The sequence below is a fragment of the Ambystoma mexicanum genome, chromosome 3q (genome assembly GCF_040938575.1).
Source record: "Ambystoma mexicanum isolate Mex_15411 chromosome 3q, UKY_AmexF1_1, whole genome shotgun sequence".
NCBI classification, from domain to species: domain Eukaryota; kingdom Metazoa; phylum Chordata; class Amphibia; order Caudata; family Ambystomatidae; genus Ambystoma; species Ambystoma mexicanum.
The window spans coordinates 609,828,673-609,853,448 of record NC_090926.1 but is presented as its reverse complement, the minus strand read 5'-3'; the positions used below and the strand labels follow the sequence as shown (position 1 = coordinate 609,853,448).

The 24,776-nt window shown below is 42.4% G+C and overlaps 1 protein-coding gene across 1 annotated transcript in view; it reads left to right on the top strand.

Annotated features, from left to right (window-relative positions):
* Positions 1–18,673: 18,673 nt before the first annotated feature.
* LOC138582826 (myosin-3) overlaps positions 18,674–24,776 on the top strand; it is a 78,213-nt gene continuing 72,110 nt past the window's right edge. Inside the window, exon 1 of the mRNA XM_069654490.1 lies at positions 18,674–18,727. The gene's annotated coding sequence lies outside the window, so the exon portion shown is untranslated. The remainder of the gene's footprint in view (positions 18,728–24,776) is intronic.

Sequence of the window (24,776 nt, the reverse complement as noted above, 5' to 3'; positions counted from 1 at the left end):
CACTTAGCGCCAAGGTTGTAATGAGGCCCATTATCTCGGCGCTGCTGCAGCCACGACAAGAGATGCCAGTCACTGTAAATTCCTCTGGTGATACCTCACGCGAGGAAGGTACTGTCCTTTTGTTTCTCTGCCCCCTCCCGAGGTCACTGAGGCATCTTTGACCCTCGGCGAACCTGGGGACATCTTCAAAGCTTTATAATAAATCGATTGAATTATGCACTTTTCAAACCGTCTTTTAAAAACATAGAAGTGTTTAAAAAAGATGGCTCGAAAAGTACGAAAAACATAAGGTATGCACCCACATATATAAATGTTATATATTTGTGTGCATACCTTACTATGGTTTGTGTACTTTTCATGCCATCTTGAAGTACACAAACCATAGTATGGCACGCACACAAATATATAAATGTAAGCATTTATATATTTATGTGCCTTATGTACCTTACTATGGTTTGTGTATTTTCAAGTTTTTTAAACATAGAAATATTTTTACATATTTCTTTTTTTTTTATTCATCTTTTTATTGAGCTTTTTTAAGTAAATACAGTTGATCCGAACAATAACAGTACGTACATATTTCTATGTTTATAAAAGATCACTTGCATAGTCCACACACCATAGTAAGGTACCATACAAATATATAAATGCTTACATGCATTGATATATTTGTTTGCGTATCTAACTATTTTAGGCCACGACCACCGCACACGCCACGCTTGCAAAGCCCCCCACCCCCTCGATTTCTTACCCCACTTAGAGCCCTGCAAACAAGCCATCACTCTGGGACGTGGATGCATTGCAGGCAAGGATCCATAAGACCACAGTATGTACACTTCTTACAGTGTGCCTGCTCCACTCCCTGCCTTGCCCATAACGATCCAGCTCTAAACCTTCAAAGACTAAAGTCACTTGACTAATCCTTTTTCATAATTCGTAGATCCTTCCAAAATGGTTAAAGCCGGTGTTCTATTTCACTGCTTTTCTATTCGCATTAGAACCAGTCATTGGTTGGTCATGATGCTTTAATACCCTGGGCTGTTTGGCCAGCTGTCCCTGAGAGCATCGTCTATATTAATTCAGTGCCTAAGAATGTATCATGCGGTTACAACTGTATTCAGTTTGAGTCCCACGAAGATACACTCTGAGAAAGAGGACAGACACATGATGAATTGTTGCAAAATGTTGTGTTATGAAATGTTGGGCATCTGTGATCAGAGATGCACACTCTTGCGATGCACACTGCATGTGTTTTCCTTCGCAGAGAATACGCTTGTATCACTCTGCATGAGATGGCAAAATACAGTACAAGGGATACAATGTAGCATATGGAAATACAATACAAAACAAGACGACATAAGACGAAGCAAGGCACGGCATGAGACAACACATAAAATGACATAAGACACAAGACGAGGCCTGAGACAACATCTTATAAGAAAAGGCATTCCAGCGCATCACAACTCAAAGTAACACACTACAAGAAACACGATGACACTACAAACAAGCCAACAAACATAACACAAAACATGGCAAGACAAAAAAGCACAAAGCTAAGCCCAAACAGGCAGGGAAACGTACCACAATTAGAAACATAACACAACCCAAGGCATGGAGGGAGCATAAAACAGAAAGCAAAATAACACAAGAAGCAACTAGCAATGCAACCCAAGGACAAGTAACATAAGAACGCGTTATTCAAGGCAACACAACTCATGTCAAGACAATATAATAGAAGATAACATAAAATAACACACAGCAAAGCAATTGTATTCAATGTAAGACAGCATAACATGGGAACATGCCATACTATAAAATAATAAATATAAAATAATAGGTATTTTATATATATTTATATATATTTGTATATAAATAATATTATATATATATATATATGTTACATATATATATCATATATCATTTCACAATTGCTCACTCCTTGCTCACTGTGTTTAAGGAGGCACAGCTCCACCTTACTGATGAGGCCCAATAAGGCTGAATCACGTGTCTGGGGTGGCTGTTGGTACTCTTGTTAAGAAAACAATTGCCTAGCATTTTGGTGCCGGACTGCCCAAGTGGGTGGGACCAGACTGATATGCAAATGGATATTTCTCCACTGTTAAAGGTACAGTGAGCTAAAACATGGTTGTAGGCTCTCCCGAATGGGCTCCTTCCCAGAGAACACGGTTATTTGGCCATGTTTGTTCTTGGTAGAGGGGCTCCCAGACCTCTTTGTTATTACACGGCCACGTTAGTGGCTGTGTAGTTATGGTTAAGTTGCTGTTTCCATAGGAAGAGCACTTTTTGGCCGGCTTATAACTTTGCTCCCCCTGGACGAATCGTCACCAAACTTTGCAAAAAAAAGTATTTATTTATTTATTTATTTATTTATTTAAATTTATATAGCGCGCAAGCAGCCCAGGGGCATTGAGGCGCTGTTACTTGCAATAACTTAGTTACATGATACATATGATAGCGATTGTTGACACATTATGACTAGTACAAGAAATCATACTATTGTTACAAATATTGCATTTGGTCGTATATTGCAAACATAAATGATAGGTATTCGTGCTGATGTGTCGGTCCTTATGTGAATAGGGTAGTTTTCAGTGTTTTGCGGAAGGTGGTGAGGGAGTCCTCTGAATTGTGGGCCACTCTGAATTGCCACTCTGAATTGTTTTGCAAAGTTTGGAGATGTTTGGTCCAGGGGGGCAAAGTTATAGAGGGGGTCCCAAAACATCTTTTTTTCCCATAGACTGAATGGGGGAAAAACTTTGCGCACGGCTACAGTACAAACCGCTGGATGGATTTTCACGAAATCTGCGGCAGGTACAGTGGCTTGGTCCAGAAAGCGTGCTTTTGTAAATTTGGTGACCTGCCGTGCAGTACTTTTCTTTAAAATGATCAATAAGTAGGTCTGAAAAAATTAGTGATATCTATGTCCGCTTCGCGGTCACACTTCCCTGTTTGGTCCACGGAGAAGATACCGATTGGCTAAGGGGCTGGCGTTATGACCGCAGATACGCGACGTCTCTGCCCATTGGCTGCTGCGAGACGTGTTCTGCGTCAGATTGTTTGGATGCGGCCGACATCTCGGATCCACCGAAAGCGGAGAAAGAACCAGCGTACATATGCTGTATTTATAAAACTGTTTTGCTGTGTCACAGACCATCGGGAAAGGTTCAGACAGTAAGACATGGGTGATCAATGGATTTGTTCCTGGGGTCGGTCTTCATGATGTACTTTCCATGGACAGCTTGTACGCACAGAAAATGAGGGGTGTAATAACGATAGTATTTCAGTCCATGCAGCGGACAGGAAACTTCTAACTGTTGAAAGCACACGCGTAGTGGTAGCCAACATTGAAATTGACAACATGCTGTGATTGCATTACTTTTCCCGATGCCCATTATTATATTCATTAGTGCGCCGCCATGGGTGTCACATGCAACAGTGGTTGTGGCCAGGGCCTAGAGTCTTGGATGCATGGCCGTCGGCCGAAGGACAAAGGCCTTACTTCCAAGACTGTAGGCTCTGGCCACAACCACCGCAGCATGTCACACCCATGGATACACTCGTAGTATTGCGTTTCGATTGGCAAGTTGTGGGGAGTGTGTGCAGTCTTACAAAGTTATAAGTACATGCACCCAAGAACAAAGTTATAAATAGTAGACGTGGAAGCCACTGCACACCCATCGCATGTAAGATCTATGGACATACAGCTAGGAGTGAAGCCTCTGGCTAAAAGTACTGAAGGATACTAAACCTATAGAAAAAACCCCACTACCACACATCAGTGAGGTGGTTGTGGGGAGACTCTGTAGTGTTGGGTGTATGGCCGAAGGCCATGCGCCCAATAACATACTTACTTATAGCTTCTTCATGATGTCTTTTCTATGGCTTCCTTGTACGCACAGAAAATGAGGGGTCCAATAAGGGCAGTATTTCAGTCCGTGCAGTGCACAGGGAAATTGTAACAATTCTAAGGACACGTGTGGTGTTAGGGAACATTGAAATTGACACCATGCCGTAATTGCAATACTTTTTTCTATGGTTATTGTATTCATTAGTAAGCCGCCATGGGTGGCACGTGCTACGGTGGTTGAGGCCAGGGCCTAGAGTCTTGGATGCATGGCCGTCGGCCGGAGGCCTTACTTCCAAAACTCTAGGCCCTGGCCACCAATACTTCAGCATGTCACACCCATGGATACCCCCTTACTAATGCGTATTGGGTGCAAGGCTGAAGGCCGTGCCCCCAACAACAAAGCTATAACCTCTTCACTTACAAGTCCACATGGGTTTCATGTAGTGCGGTGGTTGTGGACAAGATGTGTACTTTTGGGTGCATAGTTGCAGGCTGTATGCCATACACCCAAGCATGCACCCAACAGGAAACTTGTGAGCACTGCAGTTATAAGACACTTCACAACCATATATTGAAATGTATGGCCATACACCTACAATTTTAGGCCTTGTGCACAAACAGTGCAGCATTTCAGAGCTACAGAAACACCCCTAGAATTGAACATCAGTCAGGTGGCTCTGGGGAGAGTCTGCAGTCATGAGTGCATGGGTGCCGGCCATGCACCCAACAGCACAGTTATATGTAGTGTACTTACAAGGCACAATGGGTACGATATGGTGTGGTAGTGCATCACTCGGGCGGCTGTGGGGAGGGGCTGCAATCATGGGTGCATGGTCAAAGGCCATGCCCCCAAAAGTACATTTGTTCGTAGTGTACTTATATGACACAATGGATGTCATATGGTGTGGTAGTAGTGGCCAGGATGCAGAGTATTTGAAGAAAGTAATAAGCACTGCAGTTGTAAGTAACTATGGGCCTCATTATACGGTAGGCGGTGGACCAAGGTGCTATTAGCACCTTGGTCCATGCCGGTAAATTACCGGCACCGCTTTGGAGGAAAGGGGAATTACCACCCTATTCCAAGGTTGGCGGGGCGGTAATTCCCCCTTCCTCCATTGCCCTTCTCCATTCCCATTTTTGCCCCATAGGGCATAGTGGGAATGGGGAAGGTGTTAATTACGGTACCGCAAATTGCGGTACCGTAATTAGCACCCTGGTCCCTTTGCGGGTCCCTACTTTAACGGCTGGTCTACACCAGCCGTTAATGTCGGGTCCCGCAAAGGGACCTCGTAGTAAGGCGGTAAGGGTTAACGGTCACTGGTACCATTCCCGGTGACTGTTAACCCTTACCACCTTCCGTGTAATGAGGCCCTATGCATTTTAAATACTGTATACCCATACATTCATAATACTATGGCCTCAAACTCACCTCTGTAGCCTGTGGCTACAAACTACTGCATCATATCACAGCCATTGGTATACTTGTACTATGCAACATCATTAAGATGGTTGTGGGGAGGGCGTAGCATTTTGGGAGCATGGTCAAAGGCCATGCCCCCAGAACCAAGTTTGTACATAGTACAATGACACGGCACAATGGTTCCGATATGCTGTGGTGTTTCTAGCCAGGACCCAGACTCTTGATTGCTTGCCCAAAGGCCATGCACCCAAGACTGAAGTCATAAGCAGTGCAGTTACAAGTGAATATGGGTGTGGTGTAATGCGCTTGTTGTGTGGACGCCCTAGTGTCTTACCTGCATGGCTATAGACGATGGTCCGAAAAGTAAATTTATAAGTAGCTAATTTTCAAGGACCATGGTTTTGATGTGCAGCTATGGTTGTGGCTAGGCCCTATACTCCTTGTACCTTGGTCGTAAGGCGTACATGGTAGGTCACACACTGAAGATGCAAGGGCCAGCCTACAGGCACTGCAGCATATTAGTACCATAGATTAGACGTGTAGATTCGCATGTGTAGAAAATGACTGCCAATATACTTACTCCTTACTTTGTTCAGAATCCACTTACAATTTTTAAATGGTTATCATACTTGGCGGAAGTATCCCTTTTTCCATTTCTGTGATAAAAGAAACAGGTGTGTTAGTCTTTGCATTTTTTGAAAATGTACTACATTGCTTATTAGACAGTTTACCTTTTTTTTTACCCTCATATTTAGTTTACAAACCAGTGTACTGTGCATTACACTCAGTTTCTGTGTTTGCGTTTCTAATCCTTGGGTCTGGGAAAAAAAATCCTTGTCGGATTAAAAAAAAACCTTCATTTACTATGGTTCTAACTACTTCCTTGTTTCCTTTGAGTGTTTTCTTCATCTTTCCGATTAATGTTATGTTTGTTGCCTTCCTGCCGATTTCTAGCAACAGTTAGACACCTGAAGGCGTATTCTAACTGTGCATTTGTTCCTACAGCTTTCTGATATTCATTCATTTGTGTCGTTGTTATATCCTATTTCCTTCATCTTTTGCATTAATGTTATGTTTGTTGCCTTCCTGACGATTTTTAACAACAGTTAGATACCTGTAGGCGTATTCTACCTGTGCATTGGTTCCCAACGATCTGTGATATTCATTTCTTTGTGTCATTCTTACATCCTCTTGGGTAGTTAGATACCTGTTGGCGTATTCTAACTGTAGCCTTTCACATATTTTTTTTTAAAATCTTGAAGTACCCATTATTTTGTAAATTTTGGCTTTATGAACATTAAATACGCATTTTTAAGATTAGCTGGCAATCTCTGCTTTAGAGTAATGGTGCTATCATTAAATTCGAACCATCCACAATTCTTTTTAATGTATGCAGTGTAGTGACCTGCATTGGTTGTAGCTCCTGCATGGTAGATTATACCTACTGTTGTAAAGGTTTTCTTTCCAAGTGACACTTGACCGTGTGTGAATCCAGTCAGTTTGCAGTTGTTTTTGGTGCCATCTGCATTATAACGTAGAAGCATAAGTATTATGTAGGCACTATGTGATTGCATCAGTAAGGTGGAGCGATTGTCTGAATTGCAAATAGTACATAATCTGCCATGGTTTGCATTTTGTACAAGTTGCTGAAATGGAAGGCTGTCACAATTTGGTATGGAAACATACACAAATCGCTCATTTGGGATTTCTTCCTGTATCACTTTGCGCTCGGGGAGTGCATGTATGTTTCCACATGTACGAAATCTGGAAGATTTCATTTACAGGTATGCTTTTGTTTTCCAATACTAATAGTATGTACATTAGAAATTCTTGTGGATCTTCTTGTGAGCTCATAGTGAATTTCACCATTCCAGCACAGTCGTCCAATTGTTGCCTTACTCCATGAACACTGTATGTGTTGTCAGGATTGCTTGTTGCATTTCTATACAGCACAAACATTTGCAAACACAATTGGCCTGTACTGTGGAGGTAAATATTGTTAACAATTGGTGGCAATGGAAATAGAATATTCATTGCTACATTTGCATAGCAACTTACTCCACTTTCATTTGCAAATTTGAATGGTCCAGCAAGTTCTGTATCTGAGTGCATTTTTCGGAATTTCTGTTGCTTCTTTGCCGTTGTCCCTGGTTTACATTCCCTAGTAGGTTCTTCTATGTTTGTAGTAATTGATGAAACTTTAGCTTCTTTTCTTTTCTTTCCGGAATTTGCTGTTGGATTCTGTTGCATTTCTGTTTCATTTAGTTTTCTTTCACCATGTTTTACTTCATCTGGAACAGGGTATTGTTTCAGATGAGGGGTGTACAGTGAACACAATCTATTGTATTCTAGAATGCAAGGAATATCAGCTTTCACTTTACTTGCATCAAAGTTCATTAGCAATAGACCTTCAAGTGTACATAAGCGTGATAATGCTACATAGCTCATGCCTTCCTTAAAGACTCTGTTTCCTATATCTATCAATGCTTTGTGTAGGGTAAGACTTTGGGATTTATGAATGGTAACTGCATATATAAGACTTCGAGAAAATTGCTCTCTAACTACATACATGTCTTTGAAGAGAAGGAATCGATAAATTGAGCGCCCTATCCTTTTCACTTCTGAAAGTTTATCAAAGCAAATATTGACAAACTGAATGTTGCTATCATGGGGGTATGATTGAAAGCCAACAACCGTGCCCAGTGCTCCATTAACTAGCCCTTGCTCTACGTCAAGGTTACGTTTAAGCAGTACTCTACAATTTAAGGATAATTTCAATATTTTTTCCAACCCAGCTGTGTTGGAGATTGAATTTTCTAAACTATTTAGCCTTGTTGTGGCTTGCTCACTCATGGGTACTGTCATACCATGTACGTCTAGTTTGTCTGTGGCGCTAATTTCCAGTATTGGTTGCATTTCTTTACTTAACATTGTTTCATTGAATTTGAAACATCTTGCAAGAGTTGGCATTAAGGCCATACAATTTACATTTTTGTGCGCTATTTGTTCCATAACATCAGTTGCACATGCATTGATGCCATAAAGTGCATCTATGTGCCGGTTTTTTAACTTGTGCTTCTTGCGATAATACACCAACTCTAATACTTTTTAAGATGTTGGAATAAGTGAGGTCTGCAGATTGCCGCATGTTCTCAGTTAATTCTCTATATTGGAAATGTTGCCGAAGGTTAACATTACCTATGCTACCAACAGTTTTCCGGCAGGGTTTGTGGCCTAAGGTTTTAAAAATCGGTTCACCTTTCACTGGTGTATTTTGTAGAAGATCTCCGAAAACAATAATGTGTTTCCCTGCAAAGAGTTCTTCGTTGTTACTTTTAAGTACTTCTTGCAATCTGAGATGAATCAAAGCCAACATTAGGTTGGAGACCATGCTCACTTCATCTATTAGTAGCATTTTCATTTGGTTCAATACTCTGCGTAATTCCATTGCAGCTTCTGCAGAAAGTTTGTAGCACTCTAATTTATTTTGATGCTCTACTGGAAGCAGTAGTAATCGGTGTAAAGTGATACCACCTATGTTGTAGTCAGCTAGACCTGTGGGAGCCATAACAACAGCTGACAGTTTGTAGTTTGTCAATTGTTGAAGGAACTTGCTTATGCTTTTGATTACGAATGTTTTCCCTGATCCAGCTTCACCACTTTCGTACAGCAGTATAGGTTTGTAATTTTGGCAGGTACATTCTTTATTTTCGTGTTGTACACCATGTACAATTTGTTTTGTTACGTCTTCAAAAATGGTGTGCTGATCGGTGTTAAGTTTTGCTTGTTGTAGAGTTAAGTCTTCTGTATCTTCTTGATACTGATACATGGTGTTTTCTACATAGCTACATCAGCCTCATTTGCTATTAGTGATTGTCCTAGTGGTTCCTGACTTCCTGTTACAGAAGGTTGACTACTGTCGGAAGAGTTCTTATCTGGTTGGACCTGAAGTTCGTCTTCCTGTTGCTGCTGATTGTGTAACATTGTTTTGTACTGCGTAAAGTTCACATCGGTGATAGCGCTCTTATTAGCTTTGAAAGCATCTTCATAGCAGTCATAGTTATCTAGTATGTCTTCCTCTTTTCTCCATGGTTTGAAAAGTTGTAACAGAGACATATAATATAGTTCTTTCTGTTGAGGACTTTTTAATGACAATTTTACATGATTAAGCTTCATTTGATTAGTTTCACTAAGCTCCCTTCACAATCGGTCACTGTATATCTATGTTTACTTTCATCGGGTTTTACATTATTTTTGTATGCAAAGTTTTGAGCTATGTGGTATAGACACATGCTTTCCAGAGTGCTACTCCTGTTTGGATAGAATTTGTCCAGTAAATTGTTTTTCAGCATGTCTTGGCTGTTGGGATCATTTCTGGCAATTGTTTCTATGTCCTCATATGATTTTAGAACTCTTTTTCTAGATTTTGCAGGACCAAGACTGAGCCATACTATGTTGTCTGATTTTCCATGCAAAGCAGTACCGGTTAAACAATCTGCTGCTTCATAGGTGCCACATTCTCTATGAGAGAGCATTTTTATGCCTAGGCTGTATAATTTCTGTGATAATGTTTTGTCTGATGCTAGGTCATCCCAGAGGTCTTGAAGCTCTGTTTTTTCTGCTTTTGTTAAGTAGGCTGTAACATATCGTGCAACAGCAGTGGAATTGTCTCCAATGTACTGCACATCTATGTTTGCATTCCATAAGAGGGCAATGATTGCATTGTAATCATTGATATATTTTGATTCTTCCCTTCTTTTTATGTAATACGTGTTCTTAGGTGATTTACCTTTAACTCTATGTCGAAACCAAAGCGGCATTTGGTGTAGTATTTACCTTTGTTTTTGTATTTGCAGCAACATTATTTGCCACATGTGTGTCTTTGAAATTGTAAAATCTGCCCATGCAGCTCACTATGTGTCTGTTCAGAAGGAATTTCACAAGTGACATATTGTTGGATAAACTGCAAAACAGTGCTGTTGGTGAACCTTTGATCCATAACAGCATGTGAATATGTGGTGCTCCTCTCGCTTGATAGTCTTTTCTCCAAAAGAAGTGCTGCACTTCTCCAAGCGAAGGAACAGTTTTATTGCAAATAAAGTGTAGCATGGCAATGAAACGATGATGGAAATATCTTGACACATTAACTGGATCTAGAGAGCAAAGTTCTCCAGGTGTTAATATATCTATGTTGTTTTTGTTGCTGTTTGCTATACATAGGAACTCATGTAAATCTTCCCATGCATATTCGGCACAATTTAGCGTAACAAACCAAGTCGGTGGTCCTAGGTTTCTGATCATACAACGCACGTCTCTGTGTCATTGGAACCAGTATTCCTTTGTACCACTCATGTTTGCAAACAAATTTGTTATACTTGATTGTAAAACCTCATCTTTTTCCTGTACTTTTTGTATTAACTGCATAGCTGACATATTTTGAAAGTGGGTACCTGATTTAAAAATGTGTGCAACTCCGTAACATAGTGTTGCTAATTCACTTTCATAGAGTAGGTGGAATATGTATTCCACATTTTGTCTAAATCTGGGATCTTGCAAATACATTCGTAATGAACGGTATTCTGATGCCCCAATCTGAGTGGGTCTATCATTGTATCTTCCACCTTTGCCAGTAGGAAATATCAGTGGAAAAGCATGCGCTTCTATACCTTTTTCCCATATACTCATTGGTGACCCTTTGGTTTGTCGCATTTGGTAAGTTTCTAGTGCATCATCTATGCTTTCATTGGAATGCAATGGATGAATTGTGTAATGGTCCAAAAAAGTGGATACTTTAGCAGGATCCAGAAGTTCGAACTGTCCAGTTTCTGATGGCTCTTGAATTATTTCAGTTGTTTCCCTTAATCTTTCATCAATATTTATTTCCTTGCAGTACTCATTATTGTCTTTCAGATATTGCAATGCTTGTCTAACTTTGTGTAAGTCCACTAATTGTTGCTAAAAGTTTTTGTCCTTTGTTGGTACTCCATTTACCAAGACTATTAAAGAATGCTCTACTGAACGTTCCACTCCTAGAGTGTGTACAGTTTCCGTTAGATCTAATAGCAAATAAACTACTTTGCCACAAATGCCTTTCACCAATTCAGAGGAAGGTAATTTTGCTGTTTTGGAATGAAGGCGTATAATTGCTTGAAATGGGTGAACTGTTTGAATTATTATACTCTCATACAAATTGAGCTGCTGCAGGATTTTTGGTAATGGAAACAATTCCAAATTATTTGTAATAGCACGTGAAGGAGTGTGGTTGTTGTCTAATTTTGTAGTACAGTAACTGCAACATATTAAGCGCTCAGTTAGTTCATATTTGTTTTCTGCTAAAAGGTAGAGAGCTAATTCAAACCATTTAGAATCTTCATTGTCTTCTATTTTGTATTCTATGTCCACATTTTTTGTGTTCCTTTTGTAAAACGTTCTGCGGCAACACACACACACATGGTTTGGTACTTCAGCCGATGACATTTTAAATTTTACTATTTCTTTTCTGTATGTGTGTAGAAGGTTGCTTTGTGCAGGATTGTTGCTACTATGTTCTAAAACTGTTGCATTTTGTAAGTGGCTTTCACTTCCAAAATACTTTCTCTGAATACGGTCAATTTCTTCTTGTAAGTATTTGGGTGTACCATGCAGAAGAGTGGTATTTAAGTTGCCTAATTCTGAAGCTGGACTTTTTGCATAGTATATTTTATACACTAGATTTCTTACATTGGAATGATGCATTGATATCCTTTTGATATCATGGAAGGTGCTTTTGCAAATAGGCCCAGAAATGCAGACTAATGAATATCCTTTTAGTCCTGTGTATTTCCGCACTGGACAAATATCATATTTTGCAGTACTTTCATTTTACTTTTCTCTTTACTTTTTACATATTGATTAAGGAACTGATGTAAAGATTTGAACGCTTTGTTTGGAATGGTACACATTGATGTGCACGGCCATTTCTATACTGCACTGTGTGGTTCTGCTGAATCGAGAGGTAATTCTGAGTTTTCAAAGGATACATTTGTAAGCAGTGTTTCTTGTTCCATGATGGTAGTATTGATTTTCTCATACCCTCGTCCACTGCTATGGATGGCAATTGTGTTTGTTTGATTTTGTTTGTATGCTTCTTCATTAAAATATGGTTCTGTGGTTGTTGTGTGACTCCATTCACCACCACAAACATGTAAGAAATTATTTTTGTTCACATTCCGTTATTGCTCAGTTTCTTTTGTAGTTTAGTACTTAGTTTTGTTAGTGCTTTCATCCTATTTAACACTAATATAACCAACTTCCCTTTGAGAAGGATTTCACTGTCCATGAGACTTAACTTTCTACGGTAGGTTTTAAGGGGTGAGGATGATTTCGGTCCTCTTCTTAGTAGATTCTGAAGGACTTTGTGATGAAACATTTTTGATAAAATACTTTTTTACTATGCGTTCTTGTTACACTATCAGGATTATTAGGAGCATTGTTAGTTGTATTGGTAGTCGTTTGTTTGACAACATTTTTGTGTTTTGTGACACATTTTGATAGAGGGGGTAAGGTTTCGGTAGTTGAGACTTCCTTTGTTTTGATAACCAACTGCATTAGCTGGTTTGTTCTAACATTCTCTACAAACACTACAACAGGTGGATGCATACATTTGGCACTTTTATTTTTATTTGCTCTACTTTTGTGTTCCTTTCTACGGAGTTGCTTTTTGGTAGGCATTCTTTGTTATCTGTTGAAAAAAAAAGTATACTTTGGTCTGTTGTCCAATGTCTGTGTGCTGTGTGCATGTGTGCATGAGTCTGATGGGGAAGGTCTTTGTCATGCTGTGTCGATGTGCATTGGACTCGTGCAATGATTTGGTAAGGCTACTTTATTGTTTCTATGCTACTACAATGTGCTTCAGATGAGAATACAAAATGGCCTACTTGTGACGAAAACCATTATTAATGAACGAAAAGTCATAAACTTGCAACAGCAACTTCTTTTCTAAATCTAATCTTCTAAGGATTACGTATGTTATTTGAGTTCCAAACACACAGGGATTTGTGAGCCATTCTGCCTGTTATTCTTTGTTGAATAAATGGATATTTGTCGGTAGAATGGTTTAGAAATCAATGTTTGCTTTGGCGCCCAAAATAAACAAATAACCCACACAGCTTCTTTGAGGAGTAGTTACAATATAAAGGTAGTACTGTACTTACGTTTTTCGCAAAATAACCAGGTTTCTTTGGGTATGTCGTCTGCAGTGTAGATGCTGTTGATTCTCAGGAGAGTAGTCTTCACTGCGGTGCAAAAAAACTAAATCAATGAATTAGTGTGTTAACAGCAGTGATGATACTGCACACATTAGTTGTGCTTCTTTCGTCACAGCATTCTACTTTCATATTTCAACCCAGTGCATGTGTGGATTTCACTTCACTCTGTGCAGTCTTTCCATGGCATTTGCAATATGGTACTTGAAAGTCATTCAAAATTGCTAACAATTTTAAGTTTATGGAAAAGCCTTGTTTTTTACACAGTGTAGTATGTATAGGCGAGAGGTTTGTAAGCGATAGGGCACAGTAGTAGATGGGGCAACATTTTCTACTTGCAAATTAAAAGCACAATGGCGAAAAATCGTGAGACCCTCAGAGGGAGATGTCACCACAGCAATCGGGAGTGCTTACTTTTCTGATACGATTACATTGCAAGTAGCATTACTGTAGCCCATACACAGTACACAACTCTGACATTTTCACATACAAAATTGAGTTCCGCCCTAAACAGGCATGCTTGCAACGTATGTATAGGTTATGCGGAAGACAGTAAGCAGTCGTGCGGTTTGTCAATCATAAATCGGACATCTTGCACTTAAAAGGGGGAACGTTGGTATGTATTGCCTGTGCACATTTAGAGGCATTAATTTGTCTAAATTAAATCATAAGGGTTGCACATGTTCTCTGATTACGATATACATACCTGTATTCTATACTCATGCATGTGCGCATGCATGGAGCTGCACATAGAAATTCGCAATACTTGCACAGTAGCTTATGAAGTAGGTGCTTTGCAGTGATATGCGACTTTCATTCACAATCATCTACAGTAATTTTGAAGTGCGCAATGTTGATGACGGAGTTAGAATTAGTGATGTTCAATGTGATTGGTGGATGGTTGTGGGTCTCACATACGGGTTTCTACAGCAAATCCTGCATGGAAAGGGGACTGTAGGCATCAGCCAATCTGATGTTCACATTACTCTTTTGTGTGGAAAGACGGTGCGTACAGTGAAGATGGCAGAGGTGCAGAGGGTCAGGGTTTCTGGTGATTGGAGACATTTTTGTGCATGGACTACAACACTATGGCGAGAGTAGGCATGTGGCACACAATTTCAATGTCAGAGGAGTAGAGGTGGTGTGGAGCGCTGACACTGATGGCAATGCAGCGGCAATTCTGCAAGTTTGCAGAGACATGTGTACAATGACCACTCCTCATGTGGTAATTTTGCACTACGGTGCTTCCCATTTGGGATACGTGAGTTCACATACTTTGTTGGCGGATTTGGCACAGTTGGTTGAAGAACTCATGACCATCTTCCCAACAACGAAAGTAATTTTTTCTGCTTTGCTGCCTAGAATAAAATGGGACAACAATTCTGTTTTCTGTCCAGACCAAAGTATTGGGAGGGGTATCATCAATCGAGGAATGCATGCATTCATGATACGGGCTGGTATGTTTTTCTGCAGCCACGATAACATTGCTTCAAGCAGTGCAGATTATTTCAAAGCAGATGGTGTTGCGCTATCTTCTTTCGGAAATGCGATGTTCTTTTGGAACGTAAGGCTTGCTTTAGAGAAGGTTCTGTAATGGTTGTAGGAGTAAAGCAAGGACAAAAAATACAAAAAAATAAATAACATAACAGATGTCTGTACGGTATCTGGCCAAATTTTTTTTAAAAACGGCTCTTTTCAGAGCCCATCTTAAAGGGGACCGTCTTCTCCCTGACAGGACACCACACAGCCATGGCTTTCCATGCTGGAAAACAGATTATCTGTATTTTGGGAGACTCATAGATACATTGGTTGAAGGTGCATGCAGAAAGCTGCAGTTTATATGCAGATCTCAGATTTCCTCATGTGGAGGTGCACTGGCATGGCGTGCGTGGCGTGGCATGAGGTGGCTGGACTTGGCACCTCTCTGTGTTACTTTACTGACAGAGGGTCCTCCAGATATACTTATCATTCACTGCGGAGGAAACAGTTTGGGCCATGTCTCTGGAATTTCTTTGTGTTTGTGATGTCATCTTTGATGTCCTGGGAGTTAGTCTTAGCAATGCGCGTAGATGGTGCGAGTTATGGTTGCTTAGTTTACCATAATGGGGGAATTAGCAGTGTTTTTTGGTTTTGCTGTGAAGTATGACATTCCTTTAACAAAGTTTTTTTTACTGAATGTACATATATATGTCATGATGCCTACCTCCAAGGAGCCAGGTCCAACCCAGCAACCCCAGAGGCAGGCATCATTCCCCCCAGGGAAGTGCCAGCGGGCCCAAGCTGGGGCCCTTTGGACACAGTCCTGGCGCCTTAGGCGCCAGGCTCATGTTGGACCCCTGTCCTGGCGCCTTAGGCGCCAGGCTCATAAAGCTAGACAAGTGTTCAAGTGTTTTAATGTGCACTTACCTGATGCAGACCATGCTGCTACATCCAGGTCCTCTTGAGGCCTGAATGGAACTACTTTACCTGTGGGACTACTTTCCCCTGGGTGTGGTCGGGGAAGGATACATACCTGATCGGTGGAAGGATACATACCTGGAACTTCTTCCAAAGCTATTTAAACCACGCCCGATCAGCAACTCACGCTTTGCGTTGTTCTGCTCCTCGCAGCTGGACGCTCACCGTGTCAGCTCCTGCATCTGGACTTCAGCCACGCCCGTCAGCATCCTGGGTCACCTGCTAAGAGAGAATTGGAGAGAAAGAAGACCTTACCTGCTAAAGCTGCATCACGGAGACATCACACCGACAATCCTGAAAGGGAAGACATCATTTTAAAAGCATTTCGCTTCGATCGCTGCAGCGCTGTATTTCACTCACCTTTCCTGGGCACCTCCATCTTCAGCAGCGATCATCCGGATCCGCAGCCACTTCCCTGAGCCTAGAGAGAAAAAGACAAGAACACAAGGTGAGAGAAGGAAGGGAATAGGAAAAGTTCAGTTTCCTTCTAAGACTTACCTGTTGGGTCATTCCCATTTCATTTCGGGTCCTGCCGCTTCCTGGCATTCCGGACCCCGGCCCCTATGGGGAAAAAAGACAAAGACATTGAATGAGCGAATGCAAAGACATTACCCGAACGCTCATCCAGAACTTACCTGTCATTTACTGGAACTGCACGTTTCACTTCGGGTCAGCGCCATATCTCCGGCATTCCGAACCCCGGCCCCTAAGGGGAAAAAGACATAAGCGTTAGCGCTTGCTGCAATAAGACAATGAACATTATTATTAAGCTTGAACTTTTGAACTTGCTACAGAACTCTTACAGCGCCTTACCTGAATAGTCAAGCTTATTTGAACTCCCATCAAACCTCAATCCAGTGAAGTAACTGGGTTTCAACGCGCCCCTGCATCAGAAGCAGGATGGAGAACTCATCCTTCCAGACCCTAAGGTGAGACTTCACGGGGAATCGAGGAAGGGTATCGTGGAGGATTGGAAGGGAGTGGGAGGCTTGAGCATTATTCTGTCAGTGGGTAATACTCCCTTTTCACGCACAGGGGAATATTCCTGCGAGCCAGAGAGTCCATCTTCAGAGTCCTGCGCTTCACCATTGAAGAAGCATCAGCACTCGAAGCCAGACCTGCGCCTCCGTGGGAATCAGGTGAGCGTGACAATATATATATATGGCAGGGAAAGAAAACAAAGGGACTAAACATGTGACATTGTCAGTGATGTAATCAGCGACATTTGAGATGACATCTTTCATGGTCTGGGTGTTAGTGGTAGCAGTGCACAGGGCCGGTGGCAGGCTTGGGGGCTTAGGTTACCATAACTGTCGAATTTCAGGAGTTTTCCGTAAGGGGAGGTCAAATTATTTTTTTAGTGAACTGCACAGGTTTTTTGGTAGGGCAACTTAACCAAATTATAAAGTTGTGACAACATAACTTCAATACAACCAGTATAATGATGGAGAAACATTCCACAGGACGAGATTGCACACTACAAGCCAGAACAACATGTTCAAGTCAAGAAAACAGAACACAAGATACGGGAGCAGAGGACAAGGCAGCACAATAAGAATATGACAATTCATAATGACAAAAAACGTTAACACAAGGTACCATAATTCAACATAACACACAAAAGAAACTAGCATAAAATACCAGATACCACAACAAAATCACCCCTCCTTGTTAACATCGCATGCCTTCCATTTCACCCGCTGCGGTTGAGGCGCCCACAGCTATTATATAAAATGCTCCACATGGACTGGAAAGGCACCTCTGCTATTGTCCTATGTGGTGAATGTTCGGGTGCATTACCTGGGCACAGGAAACGCTCCTTTAAAGGAGTTGTAGGCTAGCCTGCCTTCAGGGAAAGATTGGAGTCCACCAATAGAGCCCCTTGAAGAAACGCACGGGAAAAGGCCACACTATAACACAGTTCCTGCTGATTCCATCAGCTCTCCTTAGAATTCCAATTTCCAAGTATTTAGTGACTAGGAAGCAGTGATAATATGCAATAACCGCTCAGTCCAGTCCCATTCTCTAACTTTAGATCCCTTCGGATCGCTCAAGCAGATGCCAGGCCTGGTTACCTTGGCAGGAGACCCATGTCTATATTTACTTGAATGACAAAGAAAGTCTGTAGTGTAGTGATGATCTTAAGTGGCAGCCTCGGTCCTCCCTCCCAAATATAGAGAGTGGGCGAAGCCAGGGAGGCAGCAGCGTCCTTATAAAAGGAGACAAAGGCCACTCACTTGTGCTGTCTCGGGAGATTGAGGTAAGCTGCTCACGGCTTTCTGCAGTCCTGCCAGAGCCCTCTTTTCACACGCTTTGGGGAGATTGTTGCCTACCCTCAAGTACCCTGTGTGTACAGTAACTGAGTTGCGCTAAGAATAGATTAATCTTTGAGTAAATGTATGTATTTGTGCATCTTCGAAGCATGCATAGTGATTACACCCCAGGCTACATGTATTTGATGTTTTAGTATCCTAAAGCTACATTTCTATCAATGTATTATTTCTATATCGGTCACCGCGCATATTTTCATTTATATCGTAAAATATTCGTTCATTTCAGTGCGCGCCAAGTGCTTCCAGGCGCATTTTTTTCAAATGCAGATACATTTCTTTTTTTTAACAATTATTTGCACGCCGCCAGACAGTGCATTAAAAACCATCTGTTTTGTGTGTTTGCTTTTCACAGGTCGAACGCTTCCTTCAATCCCTTCCTTTCCTGCACTACACATTTAGTCTTAAGGTAAGGCACTGAGATGCAAAGTGGGGTCAGCTGTGTGTGTGTGTGCCATGGAGTCGTGGCCTGGCTGCATGTAGCATGTCTGCGTGAGTGCACTGATGCGTACACGCGCCTATAGCTATGTCCAAGCACTGCCAGGATATGCTGCTGCGTGCCTCGCCCATACTCTAGGCGTATGCCGCTGCGCGTGGGAAGGATTGCTGCACACGGGCATGGCTGCCATCACCGAAGGCTGCCCGGCTGCACACGGGCATAGCTGCCATCACCGAAGGCTGCCCGGGAATGAGTGAAGAAGGAAATGGCATCTGCCATGCTAATGATGACCGTCTTAGAGGAAGTTGGTACTGGCAGACAGGCTCGGACCGGCCTATAGGGCAACAGACGCATGGCCAAACCAAAAACCCAAAATGCTTGTGTGGGCCAGTTTTTTGGGCCAAATTGATCACTTTTTTAGCCAATATGGGCCAGTTTGATGAGTTACTTCACTATGCGGCTAATAGTTTTCACCAGTGTTGTTGAAAAAATATTCTTCAAATCGTACATCACATTTGTAGAAAAGCCTTCCCCCTTCTCCCCCCCCGTATTATTCGAACAGCGTCGCAAAAGGAATGAATTCCCATTTGCAAAGGTGGGCCAATTTTCCATTGGTGCCCGAGACAATTTTATGCCCCACTCCGACCCTGCTGGCAGAGAGCCCTGCAGTCCCAGCGGGCACAGTTCTCGTTGGTGGCCTCCAATTCTGCCCGCTGCTCTGAGACGCTGCTCCCAATAGCCTTTGTGGATATCCTGGGCGTGAGTTGAACTCGAGTTCCAGTGTTTCCAGATTTGCACCTGTTATGGAACAGATGTTTTGCAGAATGTCGCCAACTGTGCATATAGTATGCGATACCCATGCTCCATCACGTGTCTTTTGTGGTTTACAAAGCTCTACCCACTGTGTTTACTATATATACGGCCGGAGTGCATGGCTCGCATGCTACCTGCACATTATGGTATACAGGGTGCGGCAAGTCGTGCCTGTTCTTGCATGACCTGGATGCTTTTGTTGATAAACGTGTTATTTGCACCACTGAGTAGAAACAGTTTTGCAGCAATGGAAGGTAATTGTTGCACTCGGTGCCTGAATGTTGATGCGTGCGCTCTTGTTGGTCAATGGTCCTCCACTGCTCCAGCTCATCAATTCGCCTTTAAGCGCGCCGCAGGTGAATGCTCTAGCTGCAGCAAGCTTCCCCCCCACCCACCAACCCTGATAAGAGCGCTTGGCGAGGGTGCATCTGGTACAGATAATGTACAATGCCATGGGCCACGCCAGTAGCAAGTGGGGGCAGAGTGTGTGACCACACCCCACAGTTTGGCTCCTTTCAAGCCCAAACAGTCCCACTCATGATGGTATTGACACGTTACGTTATGTTATCTTGTATTTGTATTGTAGCTCCTGCAATATGTTATGGTGTCTAAGCACTGTAGGTGGGTGAGGCATCTGAGAAAACAAAAGAAAGAAGCATAACAGTGGTAGTAGAGAGGAAAGTCGAGTGCAGACAGTTAAAAGAAGTTGCATTGCTAGATTAGAGGTTCAAGATGTCTTGAGCTGGAAAAGACTATGTGCACAGCTGGACTGAATTTTTGTGGGACTCAGCTGTATTCTATGGGGCACCGCGCTATGCAAGGGAAGGTAGCAGCTGTACAATGTGCACGCAGCCCTACGTCAACAGTCTAGAGTTTGAGAGCTCCGTTCTATTTTGAATGAACGTACATGCAGGATGTAGTAGCTGCATGGTACCCGGCCGAACAAACGCGGGCCTCATCGCGCGCCAAGTGCGCAGCGCTGGAGGGAAGGAAGCTGGATAGGGTAGATCAAGCCCGGGCCTATCTGCAAGGGCCCATATGCAAAGAATCAGCACGTGAATGCAAGCAGATCAGTGACATTTGAAAACATTGGGAATCCAGAGGAAGAAAGTTACAGGATTCACATGCGTGAAGCAGGACAAACACTGGGATCTGAGGACCATTGCGCCATGCAGAGATAGGGAGCTCATTTAAAGTATGGAGAGACTGTATAGGAGGAATGCAATGAAATTACATTGTCTTGCCTGCTATTCGGTGCACTTGTATCCTTGCACTTGCTGCACTTTGCAATGATTGCCTCACTCTCACAGTGACTGGCAGATGTGCTTGCGACATTCGCTAACCGGGTACGAGCAGACAGTCCGGCATAGCTCGCAACAGTCAGCGGAGCAGTGGCGCCACATGCCAGCCACACCAAATGTCATCAAATATAGACGCAGCCCAAAAGGACATATAGGGCCTGTTCATGGACGTTTTAGTGCGGTGCAAAGTCACTGCACTGCAAAAGTACTCTTTAAACTGTGCTAAATGGGCCAAAGTGACTGCACCGCAAACATACCCTTTGCACCGCTCTGTAAGTCAGGTTGTTTGTTGGTAGAGCAAAGTCCCTTTGCACCAGTGCCCCGTCACTTTGCACCACAGTAAAACTTCCATGAATCAGGCCCATCATCCCTGTTCACGTCTTGTTATTGGAAGGGGCTGTGGGCAAAAACTGTTCTACAAAATGTCACAATCTCTCTGACTGGCCGATCCATCATCTCCCTTGAGCAGCCAGTGTTCCAGCCACTGCTGGTACATGGTGACGAGCTCTAGTGATGGGCAGCTTGAGACTGGGCCTATAGAAGGCGATTTCTGAAGGGCCAGCCTGGGAGGGCATTGTGGCCAGTAGAGGCCAGTATGATGACTTTGTGTAGTCGGCGGCTGGCAGTTTGCTTTACTGGCCCAATGTGCTCTAAAATGCACCATTTGCCACACTTTCCCCAACAATACACCCAAGTGCTACTCATACAGTGCGTTACAACTAGTCACGAATCCCAGCTTGTGAAAGCAGGCGACTTTGTTCTGATGGTTTCAGCGCTCGTTGCTTCCTAGCTAGGTTCACACTTTATAAATCCCGAACGCACAATGGTGCCCAGAGGGGTCATGCCATGGGGACCCTCACTGCATGCCCATTTACAATGCTAAACGCAAGGCTTCTTTACACAGATACTGTTGGCCGCACTAGTAGGTAACAGCAGTGAATGGAGGACAGTGGGGGCGTTGCTGCGTGTGGAAAAGATCCGAGGCTAGGCTAATGTCGGGACTGTCGGGACGCGGGGCTAGCTAGCCTTTTGGCTGTAGCACCTGAGCTTCTTTCTGAGGTTACAACCAAAAGACACGGGGCTATAGCCCCGCCCCACACCCTCCCTAGCGACGCCTCTGTAGGACAGTAGAGTCTGTGCGTCATTCATATGTAATGTGGTTATGCACAAGCTAAGGAAAGCAGGACTGGCCCCTGTGAAATGATGGTCATGAAATTAAGCTATTTTTTTGCAGAACATTCTCTAAAATGAAGTCCTGTGGTCCTGTGGTCTAGCCTGACGCCTGAACCGTGAATTGTGTATGTGGCTGATCTTTAGAGCTGTCTGTCTTGGGTTGATAAACCTAAATATAACATAGTTTTGCCATAAAAGACAAATACATTTTTTGTGAGAAACGATACTAGCTTTTCTGCTAATTTGCATACCCACAATGCATTGCTCACTGGCTCTGAACAAGAGGTGACATTTCAAAGATGACTAGTGAGTGACACTCTGTCATATGTGACTTGTTAGCTAAAATTACCTGCTCACACATTTCATGTAGAAGGTTTTTTGATGCATTACTTTTACTGTATCATTGCATATATATATATATATATATATATATATATAGAAAGAAAACTAGAGGAGACAGGGCGGACCGCACTCGCCGTGAAACTGGGGAGGGTCCTACGATCCCAGGGTGGGAGAGGACCCAAGAAGGGAATGCGAGGCTCACACGTGAGAATAGGGTAATAACTTTAATCAAATTAGATAGTAAACAAAGCCTGCATACAATGTACAGGACAAAATTAAAGAGGGGGGGGGGGGGGGGGAAACACAGCAAGACAGACAAAGGCAGGACGCCTGGTAAACGGCCCAAACCACAACGCGTTTCGCGCTCAACTGAGCGCTTGATCACGTGGCACAACAGAACAGAAAGGTACAAATAGTAGTGGCATGTAGTCCATCATCTGTGTTAGTTAAAGGAAGGTACTCTGGAAGACTGTAATAATGGCGGCCATGTTTAAATGGAAAATCAGCATGGGCCAGCAATGAAATACATAGATGGTCCTGAGTAAAACTACAGGTACACAATAACAGATGGGGGGCCATACAGTCTTCCAATGAACCAGATGATCCAATATGTAATTCAGGTGGAAAAACCTGGTTATTAAATTAAACAATATTACTTAAAAATTTACAAGGCATAAAAGTATGTAAAATAGCATACATAACAGCTCATTGGTCCAGGTAAGCTATTCGGAAGGCTCAGTGCCAAGATACAAGGCCAGACAAAGCTTGAAAGGCTTGGGTGGTTACATAAGAAGCAGCAATGAAGATATCATATTAATATATAGATATTGTACATTTTGACCACAATCAACATAAAGTGCAAATGCGAATTAATCAAGAGCAGCATGTAAAATAGTGCAATGGGGCAAGATCGCAAAAAGTCCTGATAGCATAAAGTGCAAGTGCAAGTCAGTTAACAAACAATACGAAGACTGTAGCTGTGGGCAGATAAAATTGTCATGAGAACTGTAACTATGAACAGATAAAATCGTCATGATAAAAATTAGTCAACACTAGAGCTATGTTAAAAAAAACCTATAGAGCAACAAGCAATGTACCATATTGATATAAACAGGGATACGCTTTTTGGCCCAAGATGACATAAAATGCAGGTGCAAGTTGGTCAGAGATCGCATAAATACATGTGCAAAGAGGCAAAATCACAAAGAGCATTAGCAGGAAAGGACTATGGAGCAACAAACAATGTACCATAATAATATGAGCAGAAATACGCTTGTTGGCCCAAGATGACATAAAGTGCAAGTGCAAGTTGGTCAGAGATCGCATAAATACATGTGCAAAGAGGCAAAATCACAAAAGCATTAACAGCAAAAGTGCAAGGGCTAATCCATTGGTAGGCGGCATGAATGTTGGGTGGGCCAGCTAGATTATGTAAGCAGGTATGGCGAACAAAAATTCAAGACATTTGACTGGAAGATGGTATGCCAGCTAAGACAATGAGCAATAGTATGAGGCTAGCATGATACCCAGACTGGAGCAAGTAAACTTGAAAAGGTAATATTGACAAAACCAGATGGCCATAATGGAAAAGGTCTTGAAGAACACCTGAAGTTAGATGTACGGGACTACAGCTGAAGAATATATATATATAGGAAGTGTGTAATGTGTAATAGGGTCACAAAACAGCCAGGGAAATACAGCAGCAGGGATAGCCTATCATGTTTGTGGAATAAAAAATCGGAAGGAAAAACACAAGAGATTAAAAGAACACTAATTATAAGTATAAAGAATGTAATAAACTAATCCGAAAATATGCAGAAATACATAGGTGATGGAGAGAACAGCAATCTAAAATAAATGAATCGCACATGATAGAGGCTACGTACCTAAAAAGGTATGAAGCTCCTCGTCAAGGTTATGACCAGTAGGAAACTTGGTGTCAAAATCGAGAATAAATCTGGTTTCTAGCTGTCTCAGTTTGAGCACACGATTCCCACCTCTAGGGTGGATAGGAATGTGCGCCACTGCAAAGAATTTGAGTAAAGAGTGATCATTATTGTGCTTTTCTTTAAAGTGCTTGGCCATGGGGTATGCGGGATCGGAATTTTTGATGGCCCTAAGGTGCTGTAATATTCTCAGCTTGAGCTTACATGTAGTGCTCCCGACATACCATCTCATGCAAGGACATGAGAGCACATAGACCACGAAGGTGGTATCACAGGTCATTGAGTATCTAATCGGCTGATGACATTGGGTGACCGGATGCAAAAAGGATTTGCATGAAATGGCATGAATGCAGGCCTTGCATTTGCAACATTTTGAAAATCCTATTGGAGATTCCATCAGCGATTTCAAATAAGATGGATTGGTGTTGATGGGTAACAAAAAGC